Below are 9,682 nucleotides of genomic sequence, written 5' to 3'. Positions count from 1 at the left end.
TTTTACTTTCGAGCCTATTTTTTAACCTTCATAAATAGAGACTCGTCGATTTTTGCTGTCTGTGGCTGTACCGCTGCTCGAACATCGGTGAGGGGCCTTTAGCTGCTCGACTTGTGAACCGCCTTCACTCTCATATTCTCTGACTACTACAGTATACATGACTATGGCTTCATGCAATGTAAGTACGGCTTCATGCACCAACTGCATACTTCTCACAGAGAGGCTGTCCCTGCTAGAGGGACGTGTCCGTCAACGAGAACAGACTAATTTGGTAACTAGATGTGGTAGACACAACAGTTTACGTGGGTTGTAGCAGACCTACTAGTCCAGTTAGGATCTGCCCTAAGCGTCCTGCTAACTTTCCCCACCTTACCTCGCTGAGCTCTTGCACCCCTACGCACCTGCCCGGTGCATCAGGTCAGCAGACCAGACAAAATTGCAGGTACAGAGGACAAAGCGGAGGCTTAGAGGGGATCGAGCATTTGCAGTTGCCAGTCCCTCCCTTTGGAACAACCTTCTGCTCAATATTAGGTAATCTCCCTCTTTAGCTACTTGAAAACCCATCTTAAAACCTATCTGTATTCTTCGGCTTTTAACTCACCATGAGACTTAGCATTGTTTTGGTGCCTTGTGGTGTGTTTGTGCTGTATTCTGTGTTACAATATTGATGCTTATTTATTTATTTATTTATTTATTTACTTATTCACTCACTCATTTACCTCCATCTTGCCATCAATTTATTGATATAAAGTTTATGTACTTGTATACTTACTTAAAATATTTGTTTTGTTTTCTTGTTTTACTTATCTTTACATGACCGATTTCTGTTCCATGTACAGTACTTTGTATACAGCAATGCTTGTTTTAAAGTGCTTTATAAAAAAAAGTTGAGTTGAGTTCATTTGGTGAGCCTGTTCAGACGCATAACAGATTTAGCCCGTTAGCTAGTCCTACTTCAACTCGCTCTACTAGCTCCCGCATTTTAGTTATAGATGGCTCCATCACTCGTAACATTAAGCTTAAGAATCCAGTTACAGTAATGTGTATTCCTCGGGCCAGAGCACCCGACATTGCTAACCAAGCTAACCTGAATGATCTGGCACGCACCAAGTCGAGAGAACACCAGGGAGATGCACACAACACTAGCTAATCTGACATAGTCATACATGACGGCTCCAATGACACGAGAATGAGGCAATCAGAGATTACAAAGAAGAATATAGCTAGGATTTTTTTATCTCTCCAGAAAGATGAGTCGGCATCAAGTAATTCTCTCTGGTTCCTTACAAATGGCGTGCAAACTTGAGGTCTTTCGTCAAGTGTCGTCAAGATAGCTTGCATAAATATAAAGAAGCTCTCCTTTTAGCAAAAACTAATTATCTCTCTAGAATTATTGGTCTTAATAAAAATAACCCTAAATACTTATTTGATACAGTAGCTATGTTAACGCAATAGCAGCCGACGTCACAGAGCTCCCCGCATTCAGCTCATGATTTTATGCAATTTTTTACACAAATGATCCAGTTTATTAGAGATGAGATTATGGGCTCTGTGCCTAAATCTCAGTTAAATCGTACAATTTCTGATGTTAATAGTGACAGTTAGGTTAATAATTGTCTGACGACTTTCTCATTTCAATAAAATATCGCTTGAAAACCATACACCACTGGTTAGTGCGGCGAAACAAACAACTTTTTTGCTTGACCCGCTCCTGGGCAAACTGGTTAAAGAATTGTTTACTATTTTAGGACCTTCCGTTTTAAATATTATAAATGTATCACTCTACTGGCACTATTCCAGTAGCTTTTAAAACTGCTGTTATTCAACCTTTACTTAAGCGACCTAAACTCAACCCAGAAAGCCTCTGTACTTATAGGCCGGTATCAAATCTACCGTTTATTGCAAAATTACTTGAAAAAGTTGTTGCGCAACAGCTGAACGATTACATGGCCGCTAACAATCAATATGAACCTTTTCAGTCGGGATTCAGGGCCGATCACTTAAATGAGAAAGTTAGAAAAATAGCCAGCAAAATACCTAATATTTTATAAAAAATTACATCGCCATGATGTCAAAGGTAATATTTAATCATTATATGCCTATAGTAATACCAAGATACATCTCCTTTAAGTTTTTCCTTTCTCTCCAGTGGTCTGATCAGGGGATGTCGTTAATATTTCTCAACTGTGGGCATGTAAAGCTGGGCAACACAGAGGTTACATTTCCACACACATTCCTTCATTTCCATTCCATTTAGTCTACAAACAGGACATCTCACCACCATTCCCACTTCCCTTACAGTTGCAGTAGCACGACCGAGGGTGCACACTCAGTTGTTCTACTCTAGTTTGAAGCATATCCACTGAGCATTTTTCGGTCTAAAATACGTCTTATAGACGTCTAAATGGTGCTTAGACGTCAAGGCTAAAAACGGTCTACAAATGGTCTAAAAATGAAAAAAAGTCTAACAGACGTCTACGTCTAGACCCCTCGTCTATTCCTAGACATTTAAATAAAAGCTAATAGACGTATATTTATAGACGTATTAAGTTAGACGTTTTCTAGACATTTATCTTTATATCAATTTTATACGCCTTGTCTAATCTTAGACATTTAAATAATTTATATTTATATATATATTGCAAGATGTTTACTTTTATACAAAATTTTTTACTTAAAAAAAAGAAATTACTAAACATATATACATTACTTGACAAGTCACCTGTTACCACTGTTAAACTCATTACACAACACAACACACGTTTAACTTGCGAAGTGCTTTGCCTTTGAATTTGATTCGTTGTTCATAAAACAAAGTCAATTGTACATTTTAATTACATCATCAGATCATTGTTACAGCAAATAAAAACCTACTTTTAGGCGTCCCACTCCTTGAGATCACACTGGAGCCAGGGTTCACTGTTGGGTATTTAAAAAAAAAAAGAAAAAAAAAAGTGAAACATCTAAATTACATCTTTGCCATACCATCAGATCTAATCTAAATTTTGTTATCTCCATTTACTGTTTGATCCTTTTTTTTTCTCTTTTTTTTTTTTAAATAATAGACACGGCTATTTTTGAAAGCCGACCGCTGACGTCTGCAAAAATACTGCCATTATTTATATCAGAGCTTTTGGTTTCAGATCTCCGAGATACATTGTAAGAAAATATTATTTGCCCTGGAGTGCAAATATTTGTTGATGAAAAATTACACACTTCTGAATCACTCTTGCGATCACTGCTGCACAAATATTACCTTGTGGGGTACTGGCTGCGTCCAGTGTGAAGTAGAAAAGGCAATTAAATGACCTTTTTTCCCCTTCTTTTTCCTTTTTTTTTTTAAAACACTCTCACCATTGTGATCATTTAATCCAATTGTTACCCTGTACAGTAGTATGGATGAGACGCACGCACGCACATACACCTACTCACCCACATACAAAAAAAATAAAATTATATATATATATATATATATATATATATATATAAAAAGAGCAATGATGATGACATTACCGAATGAACAATACTGAGCTCTTTAAAAAAAATAAAATAAAAAATAAAAAATAAGTATGGATGAGACTGTGTCTATCGCATCCTGTGAGATAAATAAATTGCATAAATTACATATCTAACTTGCAACCCATACCAAAGCAGTCAAACACTACACTGAATTACTGTGTACCTTCAGGAGTCCTGGCTGCTTTGCGGACACAAGGTGCAACTTGCTGCCAATATTCACTGTCGGGGGATATTAAAATTTATATTTTTACTCACAGTGTTACCTTTGTGTGTGTGCACCATTGATTACCTGCTGGAAGACAAAATAGAAATCATACTTGCAACATCATAGTCACAATTGATATACTGTTCAGCTTGCTGTATAAGCGGTTTAGCTAATAACTTGTGTACTTTGTCCCCCTGCTGCACATCAGTGTGTTGTAGATGACCTAAGGTAGAAATTATCAATAATAACTTTGTATACATTAATATTGAGAATGGCTGAGATTTATATGTGCATTAACTAATCACCAATTTGGATAAAGGGGAATGGTTTGAAATCAGAGAAGATAGTAAATCAATTCATAATGTACAATATTATATAATATATTCTAAAAAAATAAAAATAAATAGTAGCATCTTAAACAGCTGATGTACAAGCCATAATCTTTACATACATTTAAAAAAATTGGAGCAAACAAGAAATAAAAAGCTAACTAACTCCCTAACCCCCTCCCCCCTTTAACCTTAACGTTTGTGAGTCAGAAGCACTTCTTAATTAAAAATAATAATAAAGAAAATTAAAGAAAACACCATGATTGATTGAAACTTAACCGCAAGCTAAGCTTACAAACAGTAATCAATTAAATGAACAAACATTGCAGGACTAAACATTTCAATAACGTGGCTTTAAGCACTCACCTATAGGCAGTCCTTCTCTGTCTGAGAAATAGTTTTTTGTTTTCGAAGCAATAGTTGTCGAAGAGGACTACAAATCAAAAGTTTGCCCCCGATGACTGTTGGCACTTCACTTCTTCTTTTTCTTCCTTCAGGCTGACCGGAAGCCTAAACGCGTTACTGCCTCCTAGTGGTGGGGAGGTATTATACAGTTAGGGTTGCCACCTTGGATTTGTGAAAAAAAGGGACACCTGACCAAGCTTGGGCACTTAACAGTCAAGCCTGAAATTATTCATACCCCCGGCAAATTTTGACTATGTGGACATTTTAGCATGACAAAATCCCAAAACACACAGCAAAAGTGGTTAAGAAATGGTTTGCGGACGAAAATATTAATGTTTTGCAGTGGCCCAGACAGTCCAGACTTGAATTCAGTTGAAAATCTGTGAAGGGAACTAAAGATCATGGTGATGAGAAGAAGAGCTCATCGCTAAAGATGAATGGGCAAAAATATCAGCAGTTGTGCAAAACAATTGATCAGCAACTATAGAATGCGTTTTATGATAATACTTTTTCTGTAAGGCACAAGGGCTTAGCTTTCAGACACCATTGGAATTTTTATTTACATTTTTCAGATAGCACAAATGGTGCCAGAGTTACGGTAATCCGAAGTGCACCTACGGAAATATGCCGCCGCCGGCACGCTCGGTAACAAAGCGTTCCACAGTAGCACAGGGGACATTTTCAAACTACAGAATTTAGGAAATCAAATTAGCTTTTGGCATTCTTCCTAAAAAACGGGCCAAATTGTGTCCAGGGAGGGATTTTTATTTTCCCAGGACAGCTGGTAAAAAAAGAGAACAATTCTGGGAAAAGCGGGACAGGTGGCAACTCTACATACAGTTATAAAGACCCGCTGACAGTACATGACAATCTCGTACGCACATATGCGTATAGTATTTGGCTGCTTTATTCATGAATCGTGCGATCTAGCATTATGTTTCACACTGATGATCCTGTTGTGCAGTTATTAATTTACTCGTGTCAATACACATTATTCAGTGTATTTAATTCAATCGTCCGGATTTGGTCCAAAGAAAGTTGAAATGTACACTGTACATTGATCGATTACTGTTTAAAGCATAGCAATGCAACATTTTCCATCATTTATACAACCTACAGTTATTTTTTTTAATGTGATAATTCATATTTACTTGATTAATTGTATTGTCTTGATTCGGGCTAAAATATAGACCAATTATAGATGGGCTAATTTCGGTCTAAACTTAGACGAGATGTCTAATAGACGTCTATGGCTTAATGGGTAGATTGACACACATGCAAAGTACACTCACCAGACGAGACGCATTAGGCTAGGCAACATTCAGAAAGTCCAAACGAGCGTTCTTTAGGCACACCTCCTCTTTATACTTTGTTTCATCTCCGCTGGCCTATGATGATCAATGTGGAGTATGGGTGCTGATATACACATACTTTTGTAGGCCTACTTTTGTAAACACTTCCCACTGTTAGCAAATCAATGGATTTGCAAGGAACGTTCCATTTTCAAAATCTCCTTGGGACAACAAAAACTTGTTACGAACGTTTGCAAGCCCAAAATACGCTATGTTCCCAAGCATTCGCCGCTGAGTAAGATAGCGGCTTTAGAGTGTGTTTTGCACTTAAAGGATAGGGTTCTATGTTAAGCCTTTTCGGGTGGTGGCCCAACAGGATCCAAATTGTGCTGGTACTGCCTGAACCAGCACTGGCCCTATATATAGCTAGCTGGGTCCGATACCTCACATATCATAATTTGATCAATTTCGTTTTTTATTTTCATCTACAGCCTACTATTAGTCGGTCCTTTGTGTGTGTTGTTTTTGACAAATTATTCACTAATGATATAACTATAATAAGAAATGAAAGATAATAAATACTGATTCCTATAGTAATAATAAAAGATAACTCAAAAATATTGTATATTATATATATTAAAAGTGTTGATTTCATCACATTTATTTATGACATTTGTAGGGTCATTTGTATTTTCAACTCTGTGTCCAGAGTATAACATTTAAAACAAACAAACAAACTAACTATAATAAAATGAAAGAAAAATATCTAGTGACCATAAAATGTCTAATTCAGAATATATGGTTGTACAAGCTCTTTTCAAGGCAAGTGCCACAAATTAAATTACAAATTATTACAGCAGTGCTTGTAGTATATTTAGGAGTACAGACAGTACAGTATCACATTCGTCCAGAGTTCAACACAAGCTGTGGTGTCTGTCTGAACACTGGGTGGTAGGTAACCCTTTAGCCAACGGACATTTTGAACACAAACAGCGTAGCAGCACATTCGAGACAGACAAATCAATTCACGGCTAATATTACAGCTGCTTACTCGTCGCAGTAGTTGTGAAACTATTGTTCTAAGTTTGTGTCTGCATGACTGTAGTATACTGCCGCCCGGTGTCTATCGTGGACAGACCAGAAGGAACAGCACATGAAGTATTAAATCATGACGCACAAACTGTTTCATTCTTTTGAATTGTATCGTGTTAAAAAAAAAGAAAAAAAAGTAAGTGGTTAACAGGAGATCCTGCGCGAGTGTGTTCCTTGTGTTTGTGTGGCTGAAAAGTGCATTGGCGACTGTGGCAGGCAGGGTTTCTACTTCGTGTTTTTATTCCAAACTTGTTAGCCAGAGAAGACTCTCAGCCAGAGCCAGTATTGCCCACATTTTTGTGAATAATGTCAGGGCCCCCTCTTCCTCCCCATGAACCCTGCCCATTTGTTCCCTGTTTGTGTGTAAGTGTGCGTGAGAGAATCACACTGCTGGGCGAGGTGGAGGAAACACAGCTGGAGCAGGAGCCAGGTGCACGTAATTACAATCAGCAGCCTACAAAAGCCAGCCCTGGACTTCAGCGCCAGATCAACTCTAACCGTCACACAGTCAGTTGCATCCAGTTTATTGCCTGTCTTTATTAATACACCCCGTTCACCACGCTCAGAACGCACAACCAAGCCCTTCACCTCTTCCTTGGCAAGGTAAAAGAGTTCTATGAATCACTCGCCTCCATTCAGATCCAGCTAGCAGCATCGCAAGTAGCCAGACAGAACACCTCCTCACTCATGCACGCACCTGCTTTCGCCTCACCGTCATTAGAGTCATTAGAGAGCCCTTCGTGCCTCCTCACATTCCCTACAACAGAGACCTGGGGTCTTGCGGGCTTTTCTGGTGCAATGTTCACTAGTTTTCGAGCAGCAAGCACACACTTATAGTTCAGACAGAGCTAAAACAGCTTACCTGGTCGGCTGTCTTCGGGGAGCCGCGCTAGCTTGGGCGTCAGCTGAGTGGGAGCGTCAATCAGCAGTGTGTTCAAATTATTCCAACTTCATAGAGGAAATGCACAAAATATTCGATCACCCAGTACGCGGAAAAGAGGCAGCCAAAAGACTGTCGCTCTGTCGAGGCCCCCATAGCGTGGCGGAATTCTCAGTTGAATTCCGAACCCTTGCCACCGAGAGTGGGTTCAACAATGAGAGCGCTTCAAGAAGTATTCCTCCGCGCTCTCAATGAGTCCCTAAAAGACGAGTTGGCCTCCCAAGACGAACCATAAAATCTCGACCAACTTGTCGACTTAGCCATAAAGATTGATTGTCGTCTTAGAGAGCGTCAGAGACGGCGACGATCAGCCCCGCCTACTAGGCCAAAATCTCCTCCGCGCTCGCAACCCAGTCAGCCAATTCAGCTACTCAAGTCTTGCCCGCCTCTGACGCTACAGAACCCATGCAATTAGGAAGCGCCAAGCTTTCATTTGAGGAGATGTAGTAATCGCCTATGCCTGTACTGTGGGCAAGGCGGTCACTTTATGCATGCATGTCCCGTCAGGCCAGCAAAAGGGCAGGCTTACCAATAACAGGGGAGGCATAGCCCCTCCTCACGCCGACTCCAACTCGCTGCTACGCTGTTCCACAATGACCAGTCCAGAGCGCTGTCTGCGCTAATCAACTGCGGGGCTGATTAGAATTTCAGCGATCGCAGCCTAGTCAAGCAAATGGGAATAGAGACTCACCCATTGGCTACGCCTTTCAAGACCACAGCCCTTAATGGTCAGTTATTGTCGCGAGTCGAACAGCAGACAATGCCAGTCTCTCTCCAGCTTTCAGGCAATCACGTGAGGTCATTCGCCTATATGTTTTTGATTGCCCTCAGTCACCCTTGGTACTTGGATTACCCAGGCTAAAAATCCCCAACCCCGATATTGACTGGACGGTGCCAATGCTTACTGCATGGAGTGTTTTTTGTCATAGCCATTGTTTGCAGTCAGCCATAGCGCCAGCCCGTTGTGTCAAGGAACCTGACCTTCCAGACCTCACCTCTGTACCTGAATGCTATCATGACCTTGGACAAGTTTTCTGTAGGGATCATACCATGGCCCTACTCCCCCACCGGCCTTATGACTGTGCTATTGAGCTCCTGCCAGGAGCCACTCTCCCAAAAGGACGACTCTACAACATCTCAAGGCCAGAGAGAGAAGCTATGGAGAAGTACATCACCGAATCCCTGGCTGCAGGTATCATCCGCCCGTCGTCCTCCCCTATTGGTGCAGGTTTCTTCTTTGTGAGTAAGAAAGAGAAGTCCTTAAGACCTTGTATAGACTATCAAGGGCTGAATAACATACCAATAAAAAACAAATACCCCATCCCCTTAATCGAGTCAGCATTTGCACCTCTCCATGGTGCTGGTGTCTTTTCCAAGTTCGATCTGCGCAACGCCTATCACCTCGTCCACATCAGAGAAGGTGATGAATGGAAAACTGCTTTCAACACAACACTAGGGCACTACAAGTACCTGGTCATGCCTTTTGGGTTGACAAATGCCCCTTTCGTTTTCCAGGCCCTGGTCAATGATGTCCTCCGAAACATGATTGACGAGTTTGTGTTTGGGTATCGATGACATTTGCATTTTTTTCACAGTCCCAGTCCGACCATGTACGGCTGGTGCTCCAAAGGCTCTTGGAGAACAGGCTTTTTGTCAAGGCCAAAAAGTGCGAATTCCATGTCCCCAAAACCACATTCCTCGGCTACGTCATTGCTAAGGGTGAGCTGCAACATGGACCCAGCCAAGGGGACTGCTGTCTCAGAGTGGCTTAAACCTACCGACAGCAAGCAGTTGCAGCGTTTCCTCGGATTCGCCAATTTCTATCGGAGATTCATTAAGAACTATAGTCGTGTTGCAGCCCCCCTCACCTCCATTGCCGTTCCTTTCCGGTTTGACACTG

Source organism: Leptonotus elevatus, chromosome 1, assembly GCF_054856555.1.
Source record: "Leptonotus elevatus isolate MCC_2025b chromosome 1, RoL_Lele_1.0, whole genome shotgun sequence".
NCBI lineage: Eukaryota > Metazoa > Chordata > Actinopteri > Syngnathiformes > Syngnathidae > Leptonotus > Leptonotus elevatus.
The sequence above is the reverse complement of the archived record's forward strand: the minus strand, read 5'-3'. Positions refer to the sequence as shown.